Source organism: Camponotus vicinus, unplaced genomic scaffold, assembly GCF_025532165.1.
Source record: "Camponotus vicinus isolate PSW18456_S1 unplaced genomic scaffold, iyCamVici1.0 SCAF_3, whole genome shotgun sequence".
Lineage (NCBI taxonomy): Eukaryota > Metazoa > Arthropoda > Insecta > Hymenoptera > Formicidae > Camponotus > Camponotus vicinus.
In genome coordinates this window covers 14,054,610-14,072,492 of record NW_028141967.1, presented here as the reverse complement: position 1 = coordinate 14,072,492, position 17,883 = coordinate 14,054,610, and the positions used below count along the sequence as shown (strand labels likewise).

The 17,883-nt window shown below is 27.4% G+C and overlaps 1 protein-coding gene across 3 annotated transcripts in view; it reads left to right on the top strand.

The window, feature by feature from the left end:
* The first annotated feature begins 309 nt into the window (after window positions 1-309).
* Con (leucine rich repeat protein connectin) overlaps window positions 310-17,883 on the top strand; it is a 259,030-nt gene continuing 241,456 nt past the window's right edge. For all 3 annotated transcript variants that reach the window (XM_083093605.1, XM_083093603.1, XM_083093604.1), the window contains exon 1: window positions 310-464. The gene's annotated coding sequence lies outside the window, so the exon portion shown is untranslated. The remainder of the gene's footprint in view (window positions 465-17,883) is intronic.

Below are 17,883 nucleotides of genomic sequence, written 5' to 3'. Positions count from 1 at the left end.
AATTTACAATAATTTAACACAATTTACATGTTTACACGAAAAAAATCCGTATAAATAATACGTAAACAATTCGTGTAATTTTGAGATTTACATGGCGCAAGCCTAGGAATATGAATTCATTGTAGATACATTATCTCTAATCTTATCGATAATATAGAAACCTGAACACTGTCTGTCATCCACAACCGTGGTCGATAATGCACTGGCTCCGTCTGGTGCCGAACGATCGGACGACCCCTTCTATACTTACATTGCAACTGCGCCGGTCCGTCGTCGGTAGCCGTTGGCAAAGCGCGGGTTACGGTTTAAGTTGCACTTTAGATGCGAGCGGACGCGCATCCCTCTCTTTTCCGGGTCTCGGTTACGCTTCGCGAATATCGGGCGCATGTACAATCAAAACGCGGCTCGAGACGATTGTGAACGATCTCGCGACGCGAATTGTGACTGCACGACGCGGATGATTGGTGAGTTTTGATATTTCTTTTTTATTTTTATTTTTATTTTTATTTTTTTTTAATTTCGCGAAATAGGTGCATCTCTCGAACTCTCTTGTGCCGATAAATTACATCGTAATGGAAAGGAACGTGTTTTTGTCTGTTTCAGTCACATTTTTTATGTATAAATTGAAATGAGGCATTAGAAATTGACAAGTGTCATTACTTGCGCCACGGATTTTCATTAGCCTTTTTTTTAATCAGTGATTGAAATGGATTTATTTATAGAATGTCTCTCGGAATCAGGCATATATATGTCTTCTCATATTTTTAAATCCTTTGATCAATTTTAACAATTATACATAGAAAGAGGAAAAATACTGCACTTTTTTAACATACTTACTTTAGAAGAACACTAAAAATAAAACTGTATATATACAGTGTAGTTGAATGAAAAATGTTATTTGCTTTTTACATTTTAATTCTGTCTTCTAGCGATTAATTCTGTTATGCACAATCTATCACATATTTAACACATTTTCCAAAAAATTTGAAATCAAGTCGAAATTGAAAGAATACAAAACTTGATTGTTTTCTTCCTGTAATTATTTAATTGCAAATCAATCTTTTCGTAGATTACAATTAAAAATTTATGATATGAGATGTCTTCTTTCATAATTATTTGATTTTCAATGCAATATTTTAGTTTTTGCTATAATTATTTCAATATTATTACATATTATTGTAATACATTATATTTCAGTATCTGTAATTATTTAATTTTTAGTATATTTTTTAGTTACTAAATGCATAAACAAAACCAATAAATAAAACAACTTTAGTTAGAAAATTTTATTTTTGAGGATGAAGTTGCGTGTGAAATTGATTGAAGTTTCATTATATTTTACGCTTTAATATATTTAAGAAAATGTGTTTTGCAGAAAGTTTTCCATTTTAGATCTTATATCTCTTGGAAAATGACTGATTCAGAGTATTTTTATGAAGGAAAGATCGACTCGACAATCGAATCGAGAAATCCGTACGATTGAAAGAAAGTATAGCTTTTATATCGCGAGACTTTTATATATTTGATAACCTTCGAAGGGAGAAAAATGAAAGAATACAAAAGTGTAAAAAGCATAGAAGAAATGGACACAACGTTCCCTTAAATATTCAGTCCTGTCGCCAACTTTAAGTGCAACTGGCTAATAATAATTTACGATTAAATTTTAATATATTATATTTGGTGTGTTTCTTTTTGATACATTACGACATGTGAACATCTTAATATTGAAAATATAAAATAATATTGTTATTTACTGTTTTATTATTTTTCTAATGCTAATTCATTTTCTTGTTAAATTTTATTGCATTACTATTAAAAAATATCGGTTTGTTACTGATTATGTAATAATTTAATTACCCTTTTTCTAGTATATTTAATTGTTTGGAAAGTTTTCTAATCGTTTATATTCTTTTATTTTACATACTTCATGTATATTTTATCGGAAAAAGGTGAGAACACTTCTTCTCTTTTCGAATTTAATATTTCTCGCTAATAATATCAAACTATTGAAATTAAATAGATTAAAATTTTTTGTCAGAGTTTATTTTAATAATAATCTCATAAAATCAGTTATTATGCACACATAAACTAATAGAGTACTTTTTATTACAATTTTTTAATTATGAAATAATAAATGTTACATATATATATATATATACAGGGTGTCCCAGACCACCCGTACGCTCCTTTTCAAATGAAAATAAATGGCTTTTATCAAAAATCGCGAACAATTTTTAAGTAAATCAGGTACGCTCTATCAAATGGTGATTTTTTTCAACTTTTGATTCCGACCGGAAATACGCCATACGGATCCGGAAGTTGAATTTTTTTAGGGGAACATGGTACTTTTTATTACAGATTCGAATTGTACGTGAAAAAATAAGAAACTTTTGTATCAAACGTTTTTTCTGAAAATGCCTCTGTCAATCTTAAAATTGACCTTGATTATTTCATCACAGTTACTTTCAAGGTCAATTTTAAGATTGACAGAGGCACTTTTAGAAAAAAAACGTTTGATACAAAAGTTTCTTATTTTTTCACGTACAATTCGAATCTGTAATAAAAAGTACCATGTTCCCCAAAAAAATTCAACTTCCGGATCCGGATGGCGTATTTCCGGTCGGAATCAAAAGTTGAAAAAAATCACCATTTGATAGAGCGTACCCGATTTACTTAAAAACTGTTCGCGATTTTTGATAAAAGCCATTTATTTTCATTTGAAAAGGGGTGTACGAGTGGTCTGGGACACCCTGTATATATATATATATATATATATATATATATATATATATATATATATATATATATATATATATAATTTAATAAAATATAAAAATATCAAATCAAATATTTGTAGATTGAAATATCGCTACTTGTTATCTTATCTATCTTTTTTTTATTATTTTCTAAGAGATTATTTTGATCAAATTACATTGATTTATGTATATAATAAATTATCAGTGTGAATTAATCTCATCCTTTCGGCCAAGTCGGCCAAGTTTCCATGGAAAGATCATTTTCAAGGAGTTTGAGCTCCTGCCAGAATTCTGAGACTTCCAGAAAAGTGGAAATATTTTACTCTCTTATATTTCCTTTTTGATTAAAAAAATAATAAAAAAAGAAAATACTATATATCATGTTTTAAAAGAGAAATTTGATTTCAAATAAATGAGGTAACGTGAAAAAATTTGCAATGTGCGTCACATCTATGTGTGTATGTACGCGTGCACGAGCGACGAATTCGTTGCATGTCGCGTCGTTTGCCAATATAATTATATTCATCGTCGTCGAGTGGGTAAAGAATATGCATATAGTGCAATGACCTTTTTGTGATCCCTTTCCCTGTATTAATACATCGGGATACCATATGCACTTTTGACATGATATTACATATGGATTATCGAAAGGGTTGGATTTCATACACACACGTATTCAAATTATTCAAATTATATTGAATAATAAATGGAAGTAAGTCGAAATTCTATTTCTATCATTCCTCTGCGTTGGTTAATCTGAAATCTGTCATTATGAATTATCGATGCTGTAACATTATACTAATATAATATAATTTCGTTATAGAATTCTGTGAAACTAAATTCAAGTATCTGACATAAATACGTTATGAGATGATGATCAGATTTCCGTGACGGCTGTTGTTCACAAAATAGATATTGATAAACATATCACTAACAAGTGGCAAGATACAAATATATCTGAAACATTTCCTTGATATAAAATGATTATTCTGAAAACATTCTTTTACTTTCAATTTCTATGAAAGAAAGGAAAAAATAATTTATTCTATAATATCAAAAGAAAGTTTATTATTTAATTTATTACACAAAAATTACTACTTTTTATTTACAATTTCTATCCAATTTTATCAATCTGAAAAAATGAGTACTGTGAAATTATTAATAATCGATCTGTTATTTGATAAAGCTTTAAAAATACATTATTTAACTTTTTCAAATAATAAAATTATATATGATATTTTATATTAATTAGAACTTCATAAATTTCTTACAATATTTGATATTTTTTAGAATAAAAATTTATTATTAATTTTATATTTAATATATAATATTAAAAATAATATTAAAATTTGTTTTTTTAAATTTTTACTAAAAGGAATATATTCAAATCGAATCATACACATACATACATTAATATATGAAATTTTATTTAAATTTTATTTAATAATCTCTATATATGTAGTTAATATTATTATGTCTCAGCATTCGGCACAACTGTAAATCCGTAGTAAATATTGAATGAATACAAAGAACAAATTAAACGACGATAATAAAACTGTTGAAATGAGATAAATTCGAGGATAAATTTAATCGTTTAAATCGTTTAAAAAGAGTTAAATCACTAAAGTATCACGATTATAATGTAAAGAATTTTTTATATTTAGTGTTATTATATGTGTACTATATTGCTTTATTATCTTCTTGCTATATTAATTATTTTGGCATATGCTTTATTATCACTATGAAGAATTATTATCACTAAATTATTATACGAAGTAGAATTTTTGGTATCATTAAATTGTTCACCTGTATTTTTAAATCAATTTATTTTTACAATATTAAAATATTTGAACTATTCTGAAATAATTTATACATTCTAATTTAGATGTCTAAATTTTATTACATTTTCAAAAGTTAAAAAAAAAGAATTAAATATTTTCTTTTACTAAATATTTATAGGATAAAACACTGATATAATATGATATAAAAGAGTTCATATAAGAAAATAGAACTTTATAATGTATGCAAATAAAAAAATCATTTATGAGTTTTTTTAGATTTAAAGCTTAAGGAAAGCAAAATATAAGGAAAGAAAAATTAAGTTTTTCAAAAGATTAAATTATTTGAATATTTAAAAGTGATTATGGAAGTAAAATTGATTTAAAAGATTTATATTCTTTACTTTTATAAAAAGGGGAAAAATTTTTTTTGTTCATTTGTAATTTCGATTATTTTGCTTTGTTTAATGGAGCTCTTAGATTTATTCCTAACAATTGCGCAGAATGATTGACTATATATGCATGTGTTAATTTAAAATATGGATATACGTGCGTATGTGTATCTTGTATATGTGCAAAGTGTTTATATTATTTCCTTATTTCCTTATTTTATGTATGCTATATGGTCATGTGTGCAATATAATATCATGTACAATGTACATGTGTGCAATATTTTCATATGCGTGTACACAAACATACGTTTATATTTTAAATTATTACATGTGTGCAATAATATTTGTAGAAAATCTTGGTAGGCAATCGGAAATATCGAAGCTGTTGGTAAAACAATGTAAGCAAACGAAACTATTGGTAATCGGAATCACACGAGATGCTTCCGATCAAAAATTCAATTTCATAAAAAAAGTAAAAATACATAAAAATAATATGTAATGAATATTATTTTTTATGTTACTGACGTATTTTTCATTATACATTGCTGGAATCCTTTCATAAAATTACAATTTTTAACATTTCAAATAAAAGATTATGATTTAAATAATATAGCAAAAATATAAATATTTTATGAGATATTACATATATTTCACATCATATAATACTAATATTAAAATAAATTATTTCAAGTTATATTTCATAAATTATTAATTTTTTATAATAATTTTATTTTAATTTATAAAAATACTAAATTAAAATATTATCAGAAAGTAAATTTAAAGACATTATATATTTTATCAAAACAAATATTAACATAAATTATAAAATCTTTTTCATCTTTTAATACTTATAATTTAAAACAATTAAAAAATTCGATTTATATAAAAAGATATCATATATGATATATAAAAAATATATAAAATGATATGTAAAAAGATTCCATAAATTTAAAAGACGTAAGATTTCTTAATCTATTACCAAAAAAATTTTTCGGCAATATTTTTAATGTAATTATTTATTTGAAACACAAATATAGTTTTATATGTACTATATTTTCTTATCAAATTATATTAAATATTAAAAAAATTGTAAATAACAATAAACAGCCTTTAAATATTCACAAATATGTTAATGTAAACAAGAATTTAGCACAAAAATTTTTCACTTTTCAAAAATAGCTTTTTGTAATAGCGTATTATTTGTATTGTTTTACAACTTTGTTCTTCACTGCTTAAAGGGTTATTAATTAAAATTTGACGTTGTTATTTCTTATTTATATTTTTATTTTAAAGTTCTTTAACATGGAAAGCTATCACTCTAAAAATTTGTTTTTAATTTAAAAAATTTAAAATCACGCACGCACATCCACACATTACATGGATATGAATGACTCATATTGTTTTTATTTCTTGAAGCGATTAATTTTCCCATGTTTTCAAATTTAATGTAATAATATTCGATGTTTATTGAAGAAAATTGCTTTATTTTATTTTATTTTTATTGTGTAATTTGCGAAAAAGACACTTTTTCAAATCGCTTATAATTTAAAAATAATATGAAGAAAAAAAAATAAGAAGAAAAAACTCAATATCTTTGCAAGAAAAAATTTAAAATTTTGCATGGATTAAAATTAATGTGAATTATGTGAGACTATACATATAGTAAGATATATATAATAAGAAATAGAAGGGGAGCTAGTTATATAGATTGTTTGTTCATCGATTATTCGAATGAGGGGATTTTGATATACGTTGATAGGAGCTTAAATGAGCTTAAAATATGTACTTATCATATTTAGGAGGTTCACGAGGATAATGGAGGTCCACGTGAGATAATCCTAAATGGTGAAAACGAGAATATATGACACTAATCAGTGTCATAAAGCATATAATAGAGCTCGAAATAGCATATGTGCGTATTCGGTTATGTTGCCGATATTATCCTGCCATCCCTTCCATGTGCAAAAAAGTCCCCTTTTATATCCTTTACAGACATTTTCTCACGGAGCTTGATGTGACTGCAGCCGACATGTATTTTAAAGTTTGCCAAGCACCCTTTTTTTTTGAAATTTATGAGTACGTGATTATGTGCTTTGTTATGCACGATGAAGGTAGTTTGATTTTTAATTCTTATCTTCTTCTCAACTCAAATATTTTATAAAAGATATATAGTAACATAGGGGGGTAATTTTATTACATAAAATATTTGTTGTATACTATAATATCTTATATAATACTACAAAATATTATTTACTAACTCTTTTTCTGATTAGCATTAAAAGGTATTAATAAATTAAAAAAAGAAGTTATTCGAAGATTATAACTATAATATAAACAATTTTATAGAGTTAAATTATAATTGTTTTTGAATATCTCAAATTAAATCAGAATTATTAAATTTTATATAATTAATAATACATAATATTTTTAATACACTTATATTTTTATATATTGTTTATGTTGTAAAATGCATCTTATTGCTTAAAATTCAACACATAATCACACGCTGTTTTACAACCGTTTTGGCTCGAATATTGATCTGTTTTTATATTAATTTTGTTATTATATTTCTTTACTTTAATTTGAATTTATTGTACATGAATACGTTATACTTAAACATTATTTTCGACATTGAATCAGTAACATAGAAATAATATTCTATTTTATTCAGAAATAACTTCTCTCTCTCATATTCGAACATGATATACTTTTCACATCCACTTCACTCTTTTATTAAATTATGTCGAGTCCAAGCGTCGCGCTATCTCTTATACTCACCGAACGATTTCCTTGGCGTTTTCCGCAACGTTGATTTGACGGCGAACCGTTTCAATTCTGTCTGTGAAGCGATAACAGTTTTAATAAGACGCAAATGTATGCCATACATCCCGTCGATTTTCTGTATTCCGTTTTTCGAATGTCATTAAGTCATTCGCTCTTGTGTGTCATCGGAACCATATTATCGATTCTATTCTTTTTCCATGTTTTTTATGCAATTTTAATAATTAAAATTTCGATTGAATATGCTAATCTCTGTTTTTTCGCATCCCTATGGTTTATTCGAGTATTATATCTCCCTGTCGGAGCTCGTTTTTCTCCCCGTATATAAGAGATTGTGTATCCCAATACTTTATATTTGTCCTAGTCTATTAATTTTTTACTGCATGATCTCTCAAGTCGATCGTCGCGGTTTTTTTGCACCCTTTATTTCTCTGTGTCCAAAAAAAAATACTTCGTTTTTCTCTCTTTTTCTCTGTTATCTCTAGTCTTCGGTATAAATTTTTACCATTTAAAGATATAATAAGATTAAAATAAATTATACGTGGGGGGAAAAATTACATATAAATTTTTTCTTATACTATTCGTACATCTCGAATATTAATCGAGTTTTGAATAAGAAAAGTATAATCTCTTTAAAGTTAAAAATGTGCAAGCACAAAAAAATATCTCGGAATAGCTGCGGCGTGAGTGTGCCGCTTTATTAATGCCAAAGTATCGTTCCTATTCCCCCTAACGAACCAATGTCTTCCGTGAGTGAGCCCTCGATCCTGCTATGATAGGGGACGCTATGATGGTAATCAAGTCGAGCGAGAGCAATAGCGGGATTAGAAAGCGTACTTTAACGATATACACTTTTTAATCGCTCAATGATACGTTGCAACTTTGACTTGAGTAGCGAGATTTTTGAAAATATTTGCTAATTTAAACTTCATTTCTTCCAAAAAAAATCAAGATTTGAAAAAGATCAACATTTTGAACATGTTACATCTAACCTTGCCGTTATTTTGATTCTCGCATATATTATAATGGATAGAATCCTGAATCAATTGTAAATTCTTCTAACAATAAGATGTAACACTTCAAAGTATCGCATTTTATTTCTGATTATATTCAATTTATCGTACTGTGTATTATTTATGTTTCTTTGTTGAGATGTCTCTTGTTTGCGTACGCTACCTCTTTTTTCTTCAGTATAACTGTACACCATTATCAACAGATTTCATCTATTTCTTAAAAAGCTTTCGACATTCAACTACTGAATTTTTGAGAATGAAAACTAAATTATACCTTATTTTATTTTACTTTTTGAAAATGAAAACTAAATTATACCTTATTATTTTACTTTACTGTAAAATATATGTGTGAGCGGAAAAGAAGTTTCGGTCTTCTCGCTGACTCCCATTCTGAAAAGATTCTAATCCAATCTAAAAACTGATTTCTATTTTTTTAAATTAAGTTTAGAATAGATTACAATTTTTTCAGGACGGGGATGTTTCCGACCGTGCACTTTGTCATAATTCAATTATAGCACTGAAAGTATTAACATTTTTGAATATGATATGTCAAAGGGAAAATTGATAGAGCTGATAATAAAAATATTTACATGCATTAGATTTAAGATGTTTTTTTAAAAACTTTAAAAAAAATTTGAAGTGATATATTTCAGAAAACAAAAGAGCAACGTGATTCAAAGTGCATGTGAGAGATATTTAGGATTTTATTCATTATAATGTATATGAAAATCAAAGTGACGATGATGTGTAATTTTTTCTAAAGGATTATAAAAAAAATGGAAATTAATAGAAATAATCTATTTTAGTATTATCTACTTTTATCGTTGAAAAAAGGTGCTTAGAGGTATGTATTTTATCACGATAGCTCTTATATGAGTTACAAAAAAAGAAACTAAAAAAGAAAAAAATCAAAATTTCATCTAAAGGTATGTACAGTTTTGTGATATGTATAGTATCGATTAAAAGTATCGCTTCATCTCGAATAAAGATGGAAAATTCAAGTGAATGAATTTAGTATTTTACCTTTTTTCCCTCTAACTGTTGTTCATGTTTATAAAATAACAGCAAATAAAATACAATCTTTATATGTCCTTGCTCATTAAAGTAACGATTTCTCTGTTTGTTTAAATGATACAATATTTTTGACCGATATTATACATAGTGGAAAATATTTGAAGGTAGCGATGCATATCCATAGCGATATTGCTAAAAAGTTCAACACTTCTGTCTGTTTTATCTCGTCTCTCTCGCGTTCTCGCCAATACGTGTCGCAAATAAATCGACAACGATATTTTTTTCATCACCCTTCGACGATCTCGACGTTTTTCTTCCTTCACATTCATCGATTCGCGAGCCGTGAAACGAGACGCGCGCTTCCGCATATAACGATCATCAATTTTACGCGCGGCGAATCCAATGACTCGGATCATTGTTCAATCTATTCGACGTAAATCCCTTGACAATCCTCGCTATAGCGCGGGTATCGAACGTTTGTTATGTATTTCGTGAGCGACCACCGCTTGACTTCTACAACGCGACGTGCTTTTCATTTATCATAATGAATAAATATTTGGATCGGAATGCGTTGGTTTGAATCCATTATCGGTCGCGCCAGTAATGGACGCGATCATGTGACATGACCCGCGATTTAATATATAAAATCGCGCCTCGCGCGCGATAGCGGTCCTGTCATTTCGCATTGTTGACTTCAGTAGGTGTAGTTTGTTTAAATAGCGCGGCGTCAGCGAGATTTGACGAAAGCAGAAATCGATGAAAATTCGATTCCCATTTCGCTGAGAATTTGACGGAATTATCATTATTATTTGCGTCAAATAGTATGAAATTTGAGCGTTACAGAGAACAATAAAAATACTTTATTTATTTACAAATAAATGTCTGGCAATTTTACTTTAAATATACAATGAAACTAATATCTCTTATTATTTACAAACATATTTTTTATTTCTATAAATAATAAAAGTGTAGAAGTGATAGAAAATATATGTATAAATAATAATTATTAATACTCGACAAAGTTATTTTTTATCTAAATAATGGTATTGAATTTATTAAATTCTTAATGTCTTCATATGTACTTCATTATGTTTGTCTATTCTTTTTTCCATTTCAATAAAAATAAAATCTATATTTCTGCATAACTGTATCAAGTATCTTGATTCTGTTACGTTGATCTAATTTTACATTGAAAAAGGTATGTAATAATATCTAGTTAAGTGCTTTTTATCTCTCTAATTGGATGACATATGAGTTAATATTCTCTTTTTTTAATATTATATTTCTTAAATGTTTCATATTTTGACTTTTGATGAAAATTTTGATGTATGCGCGCGCGCGCGCGCGCGCGCGCGCGCGCGTGTGTGTGTGTGTGTGTGTGTGTGTGTGTGTGTGTGTGTGTGTGTGAGTGAGTGAGTGAGTGAGTGAATGAAAGAGAGAGAAAGAAATTGTCTGTTTATAATTTTATTATCTATTGAATGTAAGTATATTAAAGATCGATTATATATATATATATATATATATATATATATATATATATATATATATATATATATATATAAAATGTGATATTGGAAATTGAAAAAGGCTCTTTTAGAGGGAAATTAAATTCCATCAAATATAAAATAGAACTGTGTTGTAATTTCCTTATGCATATTTAGTACATATAAATTTAATCAGTATAATATTCGACATAACGATGAAATTAAAATTTTGTTGATGTAATTTGTTAATTTATTATGAAAATATGCAATAGGTAAATTTTTATTTTAATTCTGATTTCTCTAATTCATTTTGTAATTATTCGTTTATAAATATGCAATGTATAATGTACCTTCCGATTTTGTATTTATTGAAAAGAGAAATATTGAAATTTCGTATTAACCTATATAATATGATATTAATTTGTAATGTAATAAGTACAATTGAATATTATTATTAATTTATAATAAGTACATTTTTAAATATTTTATTGTATATGTCTCTTTGTTAATTATTTATAGTATTAATTATTTTTAATCTTAAATTTATTAATTAGTACATTAAAATCTTTATGATAAGAATACGATGTCTTTCTAAAGAAGTAAGTGTAATTATATTATTAATAATAATGTGGATAAACATTATTTCACTAGGTATAGTAGAAACATTTTTGTTAAAAACCGAAATTGCCATTTTAATCAAATTTTAATCAATCGGATTTATCTTTATTGTCACTTGCATCACGTTAATTATTTTAACTGATGGCAACAATAATCGTTTAATCTAACAAAGACAAAGTATAGAATTCGCCATAAAAGAGAATAATCGCGCGTCGACAAATATATATATCCCAAAAATGGTTTAATGACATTCGATCGCTTCGAATGTACATGCAGCAGCTGTTGACTGTTGATTATTGACATTGCCTCAGCGAAATATTGTTTTAAACAATCTCATCTGTCCAGTAATTTATAGCTTTGCACGTGATTTGTTATTGTTATCGATTCGTTTCATCTTTTCGAACATAGACTGAAATGTGGAAAATCAAACAAGTTTGTGAATGTGTTTTATAGCTTAAGAGAATACGAATAATTATGGTAAATGTTTACTTTACGTCACACAGCTCGAAAAATTTTTATTTTCACACATGTTGTAGAGGATACATTCCTAAGTAATACACCGTTTGAATTTTATAGCGCTCTCTCTTCGTTCCTGAGATATGCAATTTTGAAGTTTCATACTTTCATGTCATCTTTTCGTTATATCCTATTTATGTGTTTACATTTTTTGTTTACATTTGCTCAACACGGTTTCATATTATATTTTCCTTGTGTGTTTATATTTTTTTGTTTACATTTGCTCGTTGTGACTTCCATGTCGCTAAGTTATAGAAATATCAGAAATATATGTGCACACACACACACACACACATACACACGCGCGCGCGCGCGGGGGGGGGGTGCAAGGGGGGCCGAGGGCCCCCCTCCCACAACCACCTCGCCGGTAGTCAAGGTGGATCTCGCTTTACAACTTACAGCATATATCCATTGTGATTGAACTCTTCGCAATGCATCCCCTACCGGCTGGGTGGTTGCGGGAGGGGGGCCGAAGGCCCCCCCTTGCACCCCCCGCGCGTGTGTGGGTGTGTATGTGTCTATATTTCTTCTTAAACATACATGATGTGGTAAAATTATATTGTATTCTTGAAACTTTTTTTGTTAATAACTATTTAATAAATATCAATAAGCGGCTAAAACCTTCTGAAAATTATTCAGAAAGATGGCCTCAGGAAATCTAAACAGAAAAATATAAACATATTTAGAAAGTAACGAAAAGATGATACAAGTAAGTATAAAATTTCAAAATTGCATATCTCAGGAACGAAGAGAGAGCGCCACAAAATTCAAACGGTGTATTACTTAGGAATGTATCCTCTACAACATATGTATGTGAAAATAAAAATTTTTCGAGCTGTGTGACGTAAAGTAAACATTTACCATAATTATTACACAAAGTATTAAGTATGTATTCCTTATATTAATATTATTATAAGATGAATATATTTTATTAAGATTAAAACAATTTTAATAATAATTTTTTTCATTTAATTTTATTTTGCTTTTATTTTTAGTAATATAAGCGCTAAAATTTTATTGAAATTTTATTGAAATTTTAACATTTCTTTTCTTTACAAAAGACAAATTTTTTTGTCAGATGTTTGATCATAAAAAATTAGATATCAAGCGATGCGGTAGCGTCGCGACGCCAAGTACATAAAAAACTGATAAAAAATTGGATCCGAGCATTGAGAGTTCTGAAATATTTCAGAAACTAAAGCCGTAATTAAAAATCTAACGGCATTTTTCTTATATAATGTGAATACAAGCTTTCGATTGCGGCCAGTTTGAATAAAATCGGTGCAGTCAATCCCGAGAAATGATAATCGCATGTCAGAATTGTGACATTTTTCATTTTCATTCATAAGGTTCAGACTCATGAACGTATCTTCACACGCACACATTCAAAGCGATTTTGTTCCTCAAGCTGCGTTCATACCGCGCATATATGATTATTCGCTTTAGTGTGCAAAAATGCTTTAAGAAACAAAACCATTTATGTACATGTGTGTGGATACGTGTGATATGTGTATATGTGTGTGTGTGTACGTGTGAGAGATTAATTTATCGCATAACAATTTTCAAAAACCTCTTGGGCGTAAAATCTAATCTATCTCGAAAACGGTATCACAAAAATATAAAAACTGTGCCGTTAGATAAGACTTCTAAGGAGACTAATTTATCGTATTATAACAATATTCAAAAACCATCCTTTGGGAGTGAACTCTAATATCTAGAAAATGAAACCTTGTAAAAATACGCGACCTACCCTTAGTAAAGATTTTTAAAAATGCGTACATATTTTTTGCAGATATAATATAAATTTTTACAAAAAGGTGGTGATATCCCTCTAGAAACAACCTTATAACGGTAAAATAAAATACGTCAAGTATATAAAATATATCTTTAAAAAATCTAACATATATTTTCTGTAGAAATAATATTTTTTACAAAAAGCAGTGAGATCCCCTAAGAAAAACCTTATAAAGGTAAAAAAATACGCCAAGTACATAAAAAAAATCAAAAAATCTAAAAGAGTGATAAAAATAAAATATTTAAAAACCGATATGAGATCAATACTATTAGCCAAGTACAATAAATTATGTGATATTAATTCGTAATCGATACTAAATGAGTTAAGATTACTTTAATTCCTAAAGCATTTTTTATATGATGTATATAATTTAAAAAAGTTTTACACAAATTCTAAATCGCATAAATGACCTTCAGGTCGAAGTAAGATATGAAAACTTGGCGTGCCCCCCCTCCCGCTCCGTCGTTTACATATCTTAAATAAAATAAAAAATTTGATTATACAATATACATATATACAATATATATTTGTTAATCCTTTCATTTAGTAAGTACAATTTACATTTTTATAAAATAAGCTTTAGACTACGAATGTGCAACAGGCAGCCTGTGGGTCAGAAACGACCTGCGAAGCTTTTTTTCAGTCCGACTTACAACAATTAAACTTTACTTGCAGAGAAAATAAAAAAAACTCATAAAAAAAGAGACTTTGCCTAATCTCTATGTGATGATTTCCAGGTAATACAGAGGAGACAAGATATATAAGTTCGAAATTTAGCTACGCGCGTGCGCGGTCCGTAGTGTAATTTTAAATTTTACATTGGGCCCATCAAAAATCTAGCTTTTTCCTGTTTTAAACTATATGATTTAAATACGGGGCACGCCAAGTTTTCATATCTTACTTCGACCTGAAGGTCATTTATGCGATTTAGAATTTGTGTAAAACTTTTTTAAATTATATACATCATATAAAAAATGCTTTAGGAATTAAAGTAATCTTAACTCATTTAGTATCGATTACGAATTAATATCACATAATTTATTGTACTTGGCTAATAGTATTGATCTCATATCGGTTTTTAAATATTTTATTTTTATCACTCTTTTAGATTTTTTGATTTTTTTTATGTATTTGGCGTATTTTTTTACCTTTATAAGGTTTTTTTAAGGGATAGATACTCTTTTGAAAATTAGATAGATACTTGACTAGATATTTTGATAAAATATAAATGCAAGAAATAAATTTTAATTAAATAGTATAAATGATTTATAAAGTATAAAAATAAAGTATAAATATAAATATTAATATAAATATTATATGTATTAAACATTAATAAATATAAATATAAATATAAATATTTATTTGATTATGAAATTCCGATATTCTTGGTATCTTTTTCTTTACAATAAAATTATCTATACAATTATCTATACAACTTCAAATTTGATTTAAAAATCTTGAATAAATATTTTTGTCAGATATTCAGATTGAATCGGATTATATTTGTCATCAAATATTTTTAGAGATAAAAGATTATAAATTTCAGCTGTCAGATATTTTTGGCGATAAAAGACTATAAATTTTTGTTGTGTAGATATATATATTTTACTACATATAAAATTCTAACAATTTTATGTTTTTTAATTATAATAAAATTGACTATTATTATCTTTAATAAGTTTATTATTCTTTAATAAGTATTTTTATTATTTAATCAATTATTATATATATAATAGTTGATAAAAATATATGTATTTGTTGATATATATATATATATATATATATATATATATATATATATATTGTAAATATATATAATATTATAAATATACATATATACATATATACAATGACTTACATATTTGGAACATATATGTGTAGGTAGTTCGCGACCAATCGTTATCGATCACGCGCGAATGATGGCTTTAGAGTGGTTGACCTAGGAAAATGTTTGTTTAAAAACCATATTTCTCCGTTCGCCGCCAATGAAACCGCAGGTGCGGGTATGCAATCCCATAGATTTTTCTTCTTCGTACGAACCGACTTGCCGTTCTCGCGATTTTGCTCGATCTCGTATTTTATCAAACTGTCTTCCTTCCATCCTATATCAAACAAAGTCGGTTTTCCTACTTTTTCTTATTTTATCATTTGGATGTAACTTTATGCGTTTGTATAAGTTTTGATATAAACGATTCTATTAAAAAATATCTCTCAGTATAAAATTTGATGTATTTATTTCGTAAATAAGAGCATTTTTCTTGCAATTTTATATAATAAAAGTGATAAATGCTTATACAATATAATTTATATATAAATGCTTACAATATAGTTTATATATAAGAGAAATTACTCGCGATACAAAATTCTCAATGATTTAATAAAGAGGATCAGAATAAATAGCTAAGTGTTTTTTTTTAAATATTGATATTCGTAAAGTCCATCCATAAGATACTATCTGTCGAATTTATTGACAACATGTCAGTTTAAGTTTAAATTTATTCTCTCGTAATGCAAAAATTTGTTAAATGGAATAAAAAAGAAAAAAATTTATTGATAAAAAAATAAAATATACACATATATACATATACATATACATAAATATGTGTACTTATTTAATGTATATTTAATAATGTTAATTATACATGTAATATATATTATATATTATATATGTATATATATATATATATATATATATATATATATTTATATATATATTTAATGTATATTTAATAATGTTAATTAAATAAAGATATAAAACTAACGTATAATGTGAAAGAAAATATAAAATAAATAAGTAAGTAAAGAAAAATACAAAGAAAAATAAGTTTATTGAGATGAAGAAAAAAGAATAAAAAAAAAAAATATATATATATATAATATAAAGTGATCAAAATTATAAGACAGAAATGGGATATGAAACGGCGATGTTATATAAATGTGCATGGGATAAAACGAAAAAAAAAAAGAGTAAAAACTAGATAAAAGTTCCACCTCTTTCCCTCAAGTTTTTTGCGAGTGATAGTTAGATCGCGTTTGTATCAATCAAGAGACATGAAAAATGAATTCAAAGAGTGGCGCACGCGACGTTTTAAACGGTGATTCATAGGAAATCGCGCGGGAGCGGTAAAAGGTGGAAGAAGCGGGGGGCGGGATAAGAAGGGGAATGCGCAGCCGATTCGACGTATATTAATCGGATTTGCGTCGTCGCGGATTTTCACGTGCGCTCGTTGCGTTCGCCATTTTTCATTCGGCCGTTGATGAAAATGTTGCTCGTTTTACTTCCATTTTCCGATAGTTACGTCTCGACATGCCGTCAAATAAAATGTGTGTTGCCATATGTCGTAAAAAAAAAAAAAGAAATTATATTTCCCTAACTCATTAATAATTGAAAAATATTTCGAAGAGTAACACACGAATATAAAGTAATTTCGTATAATAAATATTCTTCGTTCAAATTATTTACATTCCAAATGTACCAAACCTTCAACAGGCGTTTTATGAAGCATCACGTGTTGTTTCATTTCGTTCCTCTTTTTTACGTATTTGCTTCGAGAAATTTATAGATAAAGTATGACTCGTACTAGATCCAGGACATTTTATATTCTCTGTCGCCGACTGCATCTTCGCGGGAGCATTCCAGTATATCTTCTCGGGTTACCGGGTAGATCTTCATTCTGAATCTTTCGAGTTTCTTTATACTAGTCTTTCCGGAGCGTGCTTTTGACTATTCTCTATT